This window comes from Phyllobates terribilis, unplaced genomic scaffold (assembly GCF_046119375.1).
Source record: "Phyllobates terribilis strain yellow unplaced genomic scaffold, ASM4611937v1 Scaffold_5__5_contigs__length_657084704, whole genome shotgun sequence".
Classification (NCBI taxonomy): Eukaryota; Metazoa; Chordata; class Amphibia; order Anura; family Dendrobatidae; genus Phyllobates; species Phyllobates terribilis.
Window position 1 is genome coordinate 116,389,552 of NW_027362765.1, and position 13,232 is coordinate 116,402,783.

General features: G+C 43.5%; 1 long non-coding RNA gene across 1 annotated transcript in view; it reads left to right on the forward strand.

Moving 5' to 3' along the window:
- Positions 1-13,232, forward strand: part of LOC141272258 (uncharacterized) — a 39,602-nt gene that overhangs the window by 24,081 nt on the left and 2,289 nt on the right. The window contains exons 2-8 of the long non-coding RNA XR_012321996.1: positions 2,686-2,730; positions 2,831-2,875; positions 3,137-3,190; positions 4,135-4,188; positions 4,946-4,981; positions 9,172-9,216; positions 9,528-9,560. This is a non-coding gene — a long non-coding RNA (uncharacterized lncRNA). The remainder of the gene's footprint in view (positions 1-2,685; positions 2,731-2,830; positions 2,876-3,136; positions 3,191-4,134; positions 4,189-4,945; positions 4,982-9,171; positions 9,217-9,527; positions 9,561-13,232) is intronic.

Here is a 13,232-nt window from a genome sequence, read left to right on the forward strand (position 1 = left end):
GGCCACAGTTTCTTTTCCACCTTTTTCTGGTGTTTCCTTTACTGCTTGTTCACACCCATGACATAAATGACTCAGCAGCAGAACATTCACTGACGGTTACTATCGGGGGGAAGTAACGCTAGAGAAGACAGCCTGTCAAACCTGCAATTGCGGAAGTACTAAAAGTCCCAGTGTGGATGGCTTTTACCTGATAATGCTTTTGTAATGTCCTCTTTAATAAGGCCATGTTCACACGTTCAGTATTTTACATCAGTATCTGTAAGCCAAGACCAGGAGTGGGTGATAAATGCAGAAGTGGTGACGTGTTTTTATTATACTTTTCCTCTGTTCCACTTCTGATGTAAAATACTGACCAAATACTGAATGTGTGAACGTGGCCTAACTGGAAGTCTGAGACTAGTAGATTCCTTCTATACTTATATCCCCTCTCCAGCCACTCAAAATTCCTGATAACAGAGAACAATACACTGTTCTAGACGCAGATTCTTCACATGATGAAATGGCTGATGCCAGAGAACAATAGATTGCATCCATCCATTACTTTCTCATTACAATTCCTGCTGTATGGCTAGGCATTATGAGTCCTACACAGTTGGGTATGTAATGTGTGCAATGTGCTGCAGGCAGACAGGGATCAATCTGTGCAGTCAGTGACTGGAGGATGTGTGCGGATTATGTCAGGGTGACTCACGGATGTTGAGATTCTGGGTGTAACCAATGTTTTTTCATCAGTGAAGGGAAAGGTTCCATGTTACACAGCTGGATATTGTCCAGGTGAGATCGTCTGCAGGATAGTACAACCCTCATACTAGAATTTCCTTTAGGGGTCAATGGGGACATACTAAACATCTGCTACTGTAGGGTTTAATCTTCTGATCCTGCTTTTTTTTCCCCCATAAAAGAATCAGGGGTCCAAAGAATAAAATGTGGGATTTTGGAACCCAACTTTGATTGATGTAAGCAGGCGGAGATGCTGGGCTTTTAAAAAACACTTCTATTCACTATTGACATCATGAACAATGCACAAAATATAAAGAGTTAAAGGGAATATATCAGTAGGATCAACCCTCCTAAGACGAAGGCATGTAGGTAATAGAAAATTGAATGAAATCATACCTTGATATCTTTGATCTAATGACTTATTCCAGAGAAATCCACATTTTTTTATAATATGTAAATGAGCTGTTAAGATCTATGGGTTGGACCTGAGAATCTGCATCCAGAGCTTATTTTAAATGAAAGGCGGGGGCGTTACCAGTGTGAGACTTGTAATGACTGACAGTCTGCTCTCCAGATCTCCATATCTCACACTGGTAATGCCCCCTTTGATTAAAAAAAGTTCTGAAAACAGATTTTCTGGGAGATCTGTATACTGCTGATGGATCTTAATAGCTCATTTACATATAAGAAAAATAAGGATTTCTCTGGAATAAAATATTGGATCGCAGATATCAAGGTATTATTTTATTGGCCAAAGTCAAGCGACATTACTCTGTCCCCCTCCTGGACTTGTCCTCTGCTTTTGACACAGTGGACCATTCCCTCTTACTACAGATTCTCTCATCTCTCGGTATCACAGACTTAGCCCTATCTTGCATCTCCTCATGCCTAACAGACCGGACATTCAGCGTCTCCCACTTACATACCACCTCCTCATCTCGCCACCTATGTGTCTGTGTCCCCCAAGGCTCACTTCTAGGACCTCTGCTCTTCTCCATTTACACCTTTTGCCTGGGACAGCTCATAGAGTCTCACGGCTTTCAGTATTACCTTTATGCTGATGACACACAGATCTACCTCTCTGGACCCGATATCACCTCCTTACTAACCAGAATCCCACAATGTCTGTCTGTTATTTTATCTTTCTTCTCTGCTAGATTTCAAGAACTTAACATGGAGAAAACAAAATTCATAATCTTTCCACCATCTCACTCAACCCCCCTATCCATTAAAGTCAATGGCTGTTCACTCTCCCCAATCCCGCAAGCTCGCTGCCTCGGGGTAACCCTGGACTCTGATCTCTCCTTCCAACCACATATCCAAGCCAATTCCTTAATCAAGAATCTGCAAAAAACCCTAGCGCACACCCTCATCATCTCCCGTCTCAACTACTGCAATCTCCTGCTCTGTGGCCTCCCCTCTAACACTCTCCCACCCCTCCAATCTAAACTCTGCTGTCCGACTAATCCACTTGTCCCCCCGCTATTTCCCGGCCTCTCCTCTAATAATAATAATCTTTTTATTTATATAGCGGCAACATTTTCTGAGGTGCTTTACAATTCAGACAATTTACAGACATTATTGCCACTGTCCCCATTGGGGTTCACAATCTACATTCCCTATTAGTATGTCTTTGGAGTGTGGGAGGAAAATGGAGAACCTGGAGGAAACCCACGCAAACCCATACAAACTCCTTGCCGATGTTGTCCTTGGTGGGATTTGAACACAGGACCCCAGTGCTGCAACGCTGCAGTGCTAACCACTGTGCCACCGTGCTGCCCGACAAATAGTCCGCTACGTCTAAAGTCAGAATTTGACACATTATGGTGATGGCAAGAACCATAGGTTATTGAAAAAGTTTAAACGTAACTATAATGGCTCAATCAAGAAGTATACTATATGTCCCTGTGGTATCATTACTCATAGACTTGCTCCCTAACCCATTCTATGTTTCTTTATCAATAGGGACTTCCTGGCAAAGCTGGAACTAAGGGAGAGTAGGGTCAACTGGTAAGTGACTATACTTATGAGCTAAGGTCATGTTATGTATAGTGTTTGACTAGATTGGATATTTCTTGCATTAGGTTCTTGACCAATTGTACTCTTTCAGGGAAACCATGGAGAATTGGGAGAAGCGGACCCCTCAGGTATTTCTGTATGTATCCACCTACCCAACTGCAATGTATCTGTCCAAACTACTAGCAAACAAACAAGATACAGACAAAACCTAGGATATCCCCCCATCATTTTCATAATTTCACCAGAGGCTCCTTGTTTTCTAGCCCTATGAACAAGACAATGGGCCTTTGGGAATCACGGCGGACCCAAGTAATAAGGCTGAAGTGCCATGCTGTTAGGTTGTCATAACATCTTGTATTGCTCTAAGCTAAGTCATGAGGTTTATATTATGTTCCAGGGTGAAGCTGGATCTCCAGGAGAGAGAGGAGTGGAAGGCCCCAGAGGAGGAGCTGTAAGTGGACATGGTGATTCCTAAATGTCTTTAACATAATGTTGATCCTTTTGCTGCATTGTCATGTATTAGAGAAGATATGTATATCATAGAATGGAGATCAGAGGACATCCAGAACTGGATGTGATATGGCCACCCATGTAGGAAAGGTTGGGTAACAAATAAGCATTATGATTGATAGGGTTGGACTGAGATAGATGGTGACATTACTTGAGGGGAGACAGAAAACCAATTAGTTAGGGTTCACAGGGGTGGAAAGTAGTTTACTCTGCTTCATGCCGAGTTTTACCAGACTTCTACAGTTATATCAAGAGGAACCATTGGGGGGGGCCTCAGCTTTAGGGTCTTCAGGCCAACTCCCTAACTGCTGTCCACTGTCATTCTGATTGGCAATAGGGACTTAGCAAACCAGCCTACCAAATGTGTAGTCAATGAGTTTTCATTTCTTTCTTAGTCAGAGATTAATGACCTCTCTATGAGTTACATGGTCATAATTTCGTTGAAGCTCCTGTAGATGTTTTCAGGTCTTCAGAAATCGAAAGGGAAATTCACAATATTCAAAGTGCAGTATATTTCTTTCCATTTGGTTTTCCATCATCTCATCACCATTTCTTTCTATGGTGAGACAGGAAAGCTCAAAGCTGGTATGCCCTTTCTATCCTATATAGGACAGAAGGGTGGCATGACTTGCAGGCTACTTTCTTGTGCTTATTTGCTACCATTAAGTTTTGAAGTTTCCTCTGGGGATGAAACTGACCATAAGGAAGGGGTTAAAAGCAATTATAGCTATATGCCCCCAATGTGGCTTCAAAAAAATTACATATGTTTCTTCTCATATATGCAAATTACCTAATGTTAAAACTCATTTATGTTCTGTGTCAGCTGTGGTGGGATTGAACCAGACCATCACCCCTGTGTAAAGTGGAATGTATTTCTCTCCGCAGGGTGGTGTTGTCTGTCAGGACCTATTGAAGCCTGCTAGAGTTCATGGTTTTCAGGTCAGTGATTTATTGCTTGATGTCAAAATATCACAATATTGACTTACTATGAAGCCTCAAAAATGCCTAGATGATGCGGGAGAAGCTGTCCATCAACACCCAATGGCAATGCATTTTTGCTCAAAGCTTCAAGAGCCACTTCTGCCCCACTGAATGATAGGTAGCAGATCAGTAACTTGAATTTAATGAATTTGCATAGAGTTGTTATAACGGTCATAACAGTTATTATATATGTTTTTACATGTGTTTCATATCTCTTATAGGGCCCAAAATGCAACATTGGTGATCCTGGCTTAAGAGAGTTGTTGTATATAAGGAATTTTACTTTGGATAGATAGATAGATAGATAGATAGATAGATAGATAGATAGATAGATAGATAGATAGATAGATAGATAGAAGATAAGTTAATAGATACATAATAGATAGATAAATATGATATAGGTAGAGCCAGATGTCAGACTTCTTATGTGACTGCACTTAGTTGGCTGAATGACCTGGATTGGCATGTACCAGTTGGATGTGGATCTGCATCTACCAGTTGGATGTGACAAGAGCTGAGCACTGGACTGTTCCCTGATCCGACCATCCAGAATAAATGCCCCTGACACCCTCAGACTCCTCATTTAAGGTGCCCAAACATTAATCCCTCAATAAAGCCCTCAGTTATTCAGTAATGAATACAGCGGGCCATGAGTGCACACTGTGCAGGAATGTCTGACGGAAGTCACGGCCTAACCTTAATTTTTCACCTCCAGGGTCCTGTCGGAGCTGCAGGCCCCAAAGGCAACCAGGTGAGCATGGCGAGAGGATGCAATATCACAAAGGACCCTGAGTAGGGTGATAACCAACGAGGCTGACATACACTGAGAGGCCAGCTTTCAGCGACAATATACAATCAGCACAAGCCGACTACTGTATGATTAAACCTAACCCCAAATATGGACCCCATCCCCACTAGCCATAGTGCCCCATAACAGTGACTCTATAGCAGCATCAGAATGCCCTGTAATGATGCATCTGGCCATAACTCTCTGACGTTTGGGGCAAACAGGTATTTCTCCTGACTCCTACATACAAGTGAGGGCTCAGCCAAGTGTTTACACTGTGTGCAGAATTATTAGGCAAATGAGTATTTTGATCACATGATACTTTTTATACATGTTGTTCTACTCCAAGCTGCATAGGCTTGAGGGCCAACTACCAATGAAGTAAATCTGGTGATGTGCATCTCTGTAATGAGGAGGGATGTTGACTAATGACATCAACACCCTATATAAGGTGTGCTTAATTATTAGGCAACTTCCTTTCCTTTGGCAAAATGGGTCAGAAGAGAGATTTGACGGGCTCTGAAAAGTCCAAAATTGTGAGATGTCTTGCAGAGGGATGCAGCAGTCTTGAAATTTCCAAACTTTTGAAGTGTAATCACCAAACAATCAAGCGTTTCATGGCAAATAGCCAACAGGGTCGCAAGAAGCGTGTTGGCCAAAAAAGGCGCAAAATAACTGCCCATGAATTGAGGAAAATCTAGCGTGAAGCTGCCAAGATGCCATTCGCCACCAGTTTTGCCATATTTTAGAGCTGCAACGTTACTGGAGTATCAAAAAGCACAAGGTGTGCGATACTCAGGGACATGGCCAAGGTAAGGAAGGCTGAAAAACGACCACCTTTGAACAAGAAACATAAGATAAAATGTCAAGAATTGGCTAAGAAATATCTTAAGACTGATTTTTCAAAGGTTTTATGGACTGATGAAATGAGAGTGACTCTTGATGGGCCAGATGGATGGACCAGAGGCTGGATCAGTAAAGGGCAGGGAGCTCCACTCCGACTCAGACGCCAGCAAGGTGGAGGTGGGGTACTGGTATGGGCTGGTATCATCAAAAATGAACTTGTGGGACCTTTTCAGGTTGAGGATGGAGTGAAACTCAACTCAGACCTACTGCCAGTTTCTGGAAGACAACTTCTTCAAGCAGTGGTACAGGAAGAAGTCGGTATCGTTCAAGAAAAACATGATTTTCATGCAGGACAATCCTCCATCACATGCATCCAACTACTCCACAGCGTGGCTGGCCAGTAAAGGTCTAAAAGAAGAAAAAATAATGACATGGCCCCCTTGTTCACCTGATCTGAACCCCATAGAGAACCTGTGGTCCATCATAAAATGTGAGATCTACAGGGAGGGGGAACAGTGTCTGGGAGGCTGTGGTGGCTGCTGGAAAACAGGCCAAGCAACTGACAGAATCTATGGATGGAAGGCTGTTGAGTGTCATCATAAAGAAAGGTGGCTATATTGATCACTCATTTTTTTGGTTTTTGTTTTTGCATGTCAGAAATGTTTATTTCTAAATTTTGTGCACTGATATTGGTTTACCTGGTGAAAATAAACAAGTGAGATGGGATTATATTTGTTTTTAATTAAGTTGCCTAATAATTCTTCACAGTAATAGTTACCTGCACAAACAGATATCCTCCTAAGATAGCCAAATCTAAAAAAAAACACTCCAACTTCCAAAAATATTAAGCTTGGATATTTATGAGTCTTTTGGGTTGATTGAGAACATAGTTGTTGATCAATAATAAAAATAATCCTCTAAAATACAACTTGCCTAATAATTCTACACACAGTATATGAGAGGAAAATGATGTCGCTGTCGGGTGGGGACTTCAGGCAGAATAACACATAACAAGTACCTACTAGATTGACTTCAGAGAAATGCCAACACATTAAGAGTGCTCCATGATAGTGATAGTGCCAACCAGACTAACCACATAAGACTAGGTTCAGACGGTCTTTTACAGGCACATTTGCAAGCCCATTTGCAGAAGTCCAGCCCGACTAGGAGTGTAATGGCCCAAACTCAGCTTATTAGATCCCTATGAAGCTGTGAGTTTGGGTTAGACGTGTGATCATGCATGGACAAATACACCTGTAATACGCTCGTCAGAAACAGGCCTTACAGAGCTTTCTTTACCGCATTGGAGTTCCCTAAAGTAGTACTAACCAAACAGACCATAAACAGCGCCCCCATAACCACATCAGGTGGCTATGTAACAATGAAAGCCTGAGTGTTCTATAACAGTGCCAGTCAGAAAACTGTTCGATTCTGCGAAACTGCCCTCATGAAAAGTACAATCCCCCAAACCAGATGCCGGGGCCCTGAGCAGGCAGAGGGGCCCACTGGCGGTCGCGCACCCCGCAGGGCTATGGGCGGAGGAGAGCGGTGTCAGCGCCCGCCCTTCTCCGCCGCTTGCTCAGGGCCCCGGCAGGCGGATACTTACCTCTCCCCGTGCCTCCGCAGATCAGCTGTCTTCCTGCTCTGCGCTCCCTGTGACGTGTCAGGTCAGAGGGCGCGGTGACGCCTTTACACCGCGCCCTCCCCTGAGCCGTCACAGGGAGCGCTGAGCGGGAAGACGCCGACAACGCTGGAGTTCGGACCCGAGCAGCGGGCAGCGGACAGCGGGCAGCAGGTGAGGAGAAGGGAGGTGAGTATTTGATTTTTTTTTTTTTAATGTATGGAGGCATGGGGCAGTATAAAGAGAAGGGGGGGGGGACATCCTGCTTGGGGCATTATAAAGAGAGGGGGGGGACATCCTGCATGGGGCATTATAAAGAGGGGTGACAGCCTGCATGGGGCATTATAAGGTGGGGAACAGCCTGCATGGGGCATTATAAAGAGGGGGGGGGGACATCCTGCATGGGTCATTATAAAGAGGAGGGGTGACAGCCTCCATGGGGCATTATAAAGGGGGGGCAGCCTGTATGGGGCATTATGTGGGGGGTAACAGCCTGCATGGAGCATTAAAAGGGGGGGGGCTGTATGGGGCATTATGTGGGGGGGAACAGCCTGCATGGGGCATTATAAGGGGGGGGCAGCCTGTATGGGGCATTAAGTGGGGGGTAACAGCCTGCATGGAGCATTAAAAGGGGGGGGCCTGTATGGGGCATTATGTGGGGGGTAACAGCCTGCATGGAGCATTATAAGGGGGGGACAGCCTGTATGGGGCATTATGTGGGGGGGTAACAGCCTGCATACAGTATCCTGTATGGAGCGTTATAAGGGGACCGGTATCCTGTATGGAGCGTTATATGGGGGCCAGTATCCTGTATGGAGCGTTATATGGGGGCCAGTATCCTGTATGGAGCGTTATATGGGGGCCAGTATTCCGTATGGAGCCTTATATGGGGGCCAGTATTCCGTATGGAGCCTTATATGGAGGCCAGTATTCCGTATGGAGCCTTATATGGGGGCCAGTATTCCGTATGGGGGCCAGTATTTAGTATGGAGCCTTATATGGGGCCAAGTATTCCATATGGGGGCCAGTATTCCGTATGGAGCCTTATATGGGGGCCAGTATTCCGTATGGAGCCTTATATGGGGGCCAGTATTCCGTATGGAGCCTTATATGGGGGCCAGTATTCCGTATGGAGCCTTATATGTGGGCCAGTGTTCCGCATGGAGCCTTATATGGGGGTCAGTATTCCGCATGGAGCCTTATATGGGGGTCAGTATTCCGTATGGGGCCTTATATGGGGGCCAGTATTCCGTATGAAGCCTTATATGGGGGCCAGTATACTGTGTAGAGCGATTCGCCGGTTTCTGAGCTATTGTGGAATTTACAATAGATATCACTCATGTAATGTAAGAAGTGAAATCTTTGCATTGTACTAATATATATATATTTCTCCGCCGTATCTCTGCACCATGAATCGTGGTATGTGTTAAAGGGGCCCACTGAGACTCTTTCGCCCGGGGCCCAGAAAAACCTGGAGCCGGCCCTGCCCCAAACACTGCTAGTATGTATCCCCCATAACATTATCAAAGTGCTCTACAACAGTTCCACACTGACCAACAGTACCACAATAACAACATTTCAGTGACCCCATAAGAGTGACCCAAGATAATGACATCTATAAAACTCTAGCAATATTTCCAGTCCAGGTCTGACTTGTTTAAAACTAATATTTAGTACTTATGTTTAGGGCATTGCTGGATCTGACGGACTTCCAGGAGAAAAGGGGGAGATGGTAAGTAATGGATGGTCCAGGGTAAGACCCACCACGGACCATATCCTCACATAACCAGAAGCAGGGTACACAGATCTGTTATATGATATGTATGAACCTCTAAATATGATTACGGTTATCACCTTTTAAATTCTATAAATACTAAAGAGATCATGGAGGCATGAGGCACAAAGACCCGCTTGCCTCGGAATTTACTATCACACGATTTGGTTGGCCAAAACTGTCACCCATATTATGTGGGTCATTTCCATATATATGGTAGTGGAAATCACAGATACTGTTAATATCTTTCTTCTTTATGTGTCTTGTAGGGACCATTTGGCCCAGTCAGACAGAAAGGAGAGGTAAGAGAATTTTATGAATGTTTTAATTCCTATCCCGCATACTGAGGAAGATCCATTTTCCGGGGTACAACTGAGAAAAGGAAGTACCTGAGGTTGAAGGATTTACAAGAACCTCACCAGTCCAGAGTAGCTTCCTTAGAGGGGTTGTCCACGTTTTTCACAAAAGTCTGCAGACACCCTATGTGACACTGAGAATCCTCAGACATTGTGAGGATTCTCCGGTGCCAGCAGCAAGACCAAGTGGTCATGCGACCGCAAATATGTGAGTGATATAGAGTGACTGTAGATTTGTGCCAAACCTGGACAACCCCTTTAAATTAGAACACCTGAAAGATGCCCTAGAAGTCTGCAATGAAGCATGTGGCAAATACTAAGGATCATATGTGGCAGATGTGCCGTTTTTAGTTGCCCGCCTATGCAATTACAGCAGACAAAAATAGTAGCACCAATTACAGTAGTGGCAACCATATAGTAGTGAGAATTGTGCAAACTACGTACAATAGTACCAACCCTCTTCTTGCCATATACAGTCATGGCTAAAAGTGTTGGCACCCTTGAAATTGTTCCAGAAAATGAAATATTTCTCCCAGAAAATTATTACAATTACACATGTTTTCTTATACACATGTTTATTTCCTTTGTGTGTATTGGAACAACACAAAAAAACTGAGAAAAAAAGGCAAATTGGAAATAATTTCACACAAAACCCCAAAAATGGGACGGACAAAATTGTTGGCACCCTCATCTGAAATCATCTGAGATTTAGATGTGCACTCATTGCTGGCCACTTCAGAACTCTTCAGAGCTTTGTTTCCATCCATTTCTGGGTGCTTCTTGAAGTGCGTATGGGGTCATTGTCCTGCTGGAAGACCCATGACCTAGGACGCAAACCCAGCTGTCTGACACTGGGCACTACATTTCGACCCAAAATCCTTGGTAATCTCCAGATTTCATGATGCCTAGCACACAGTCTAAGCACCCAGTTCCAGATGAAGCAAAACAACCCTAAAACATCTTTGAATCTCCACCATATTTGGCTGTAGGTACTGTGTTCTTTTCTTTGTAGGCCTCATTCCGTTTTCATTAAACAGTAGTAGAATGATGTGCTTTACCAAAAAGCTCTATCGTCATCTCATCTGTCCACAAAATGCTTTCCCAAAAGCGTTTTGACTTATTTACATACATTTTGGCAAACTGCAGTCTAGCTTTTTTATGTCTCTGTATCAGCAGTGGGGTCCTTCTGGGTCTCCTTCCACATCGTTTAATTTCATTCAAATGTTGACGGATAGTTTGTGTTGACACTGATGCACCTTGAGCCTGCAGGACAGCTTGAATTTCTTTGGAACTTGATTGGGGCTGCTAATCCACCATCCAGACTATCCTGGGTTGCGACCTTTCATCAATTTTTCTCTGCCATCCACGTCCAGGGAGATTAGCTACAGTGCCATTGGATGTAAAGTTATGTTGCGCACTGTGGACAAAGAAACATCAAGATCTCTGGAGATGGACTTGTAACCTTGAGATTGTTGATATTGTTCAACAATTTTGGTTCTCAAGTCCTCACACAGTTCTTTTCTCCTCTTTCTGTTCTCCATGCTTAGTGTGACACAGACACACAATGCAAAGATTGAGTCAACTTTTCCCCTTTTTATCTGGTTTCAGGTGTGATTTTCATGTTGCCCACACCTTTTACTTGCCACAAGTGAGTTTGAATAACCATCACATGGTAGAAACAAAGTTTTGTAAAGGTGCCAACAATTTTACCTGACCCATTTGGGGTTTTTTGTGTAAAATTATGTCCAATTTGCCTTTTTTTTCTGTTTTTTTTTTGTGTTGTTCCAATACACCCAAAGGAAATAAACATGTGTATAACAAAACATGTGTAATTGCAATAATTTTCTGTGAGAAAAACTTTATTTTCTGGAACAATTTCAAGGGTGCCAACACTTTTGGCCATGACTGCATGCCCATGAAGTACTGAAGACCAAACAGTAATCACAGAACCATGCAGTAGCACCCATACAATTATGTCAGCATTGTTCAGCGCCTATGGTTACTGAAGACCAGAGAACCTATGCGGTAGTAAATTGGAGAAGCTACTTAGGGATTATGAAGACATACATAAACCTTAAGAAGCTTCTCCAATTAACTACACCATAGGTTCCCTGATCTATTGAAATAAACTACATCAGACATCGCTATTATGTAGCAACCCACCCCAAATGTCAGTTTTCCTGGTGAAGCTGTCCATAGTATGAGGTTGTAGGTCGTGACGTCATTGTCACTGTGTGCAGTTTATCTTCTTCTCACTCTTGTGTTCCTGTTTGTCTATCTATTAGCTAGGAGTGAGAGGTGAAACCGGCCCTAAAAGTATTTCAGGACCCAGCGGCACATCTGGCGTACTAGGAGTACCTGGCCCACCAGGTCCAATGGGTTTCCAAGGAGAACAGGGAGTCCTGGCATCACAGGAAAATCTGACGTCCTTGTAAATAACTTACTACAGACACCTCTGCCTGTTGACCATCAATATGGCTGCAATGGCTGCTCAACCAAGGCTTTACCATCCTGCTATTCCTGACCAGTCTATGTAATGTGTTCTCATAGCAGCGGATGTCAGACAACGCTGCCCCCTGCCTCCCAATCCCTGCAACTGATGTCCACAAGATCTGCTCTTTTTAACCAAAGCATTAATGTACATTTACATTTTTTAGGCACAGTATATACAGTTTAGGCACCACTTACATAGGACAGGCTTTATTTTTCCATGTTATCCACTTCCTACAAAGATTATATAAATTCCTTTTCATTAAAAAAGCTAATGACATGGCGTGCTGATTTTTTTTTTCATAAGGCTCTATCTATAAGCCAAAAGTTGAATAACTTTGTAAAATTCAGACATTGAGATGTATATATACAGTACAGACCAAAAGTTTGGTCACACCTTCTCATTTAAAGATTTTTCTGTATTTTCATGACTATGAAAATTGTACATTCACACTGAAGGCATCAAAACTATGAATTAACACATGTGGAATTCTATACTTAACAAAAAAGTTTGAAACAACTGAAAATATGTCTTATATTCTAGGTTCTTCAAAGCAGCCACCTTTTGCTTTGATGACTGCTTTGCACACTCTTGCTTTGATGACTGCTTTGCACACTCTTGGCATTCTCTTGATGAGCTTCAAGAGGTAGTCACCGGAAATGGTCTTCCAACAATCTTGAAAGAGTTCCCAGAGATGCTTGTTGGCCCTTTTGCCTTCACTCTGCGGTCCATCTCACCCCAAACCATCTCGATTGGGTTCAGGTCTGATGACTGTGGAGGCCAGGTCATCTGGCGTAGCACTCCATCACTCTCCCTCTTAGTCAAATAGCCCTTACACAGCCTGGAGGTGTGTTTGGGGTCATTGTCCTGTTGAAAAATAAATGATGGTCCAACTAAACGCAAACCGGATGGAATAGCATGCCGCTGCAAGATGCTGTGGTAGCCTTGCTGGTTCAGTATCCCTTCAATTTTGAATAAATCCCCAACAGTAACACCAGCAAAGCACCCCCACACCATCACACCTCCTCCTCCATGCTTCACGGTGGGAACCAGGCATGTAGAGTCCATCCGTTCACCTTTTCTGCGTCGCACAAAGACACGGTGGTTGGAACCAAAGATCTCAAATT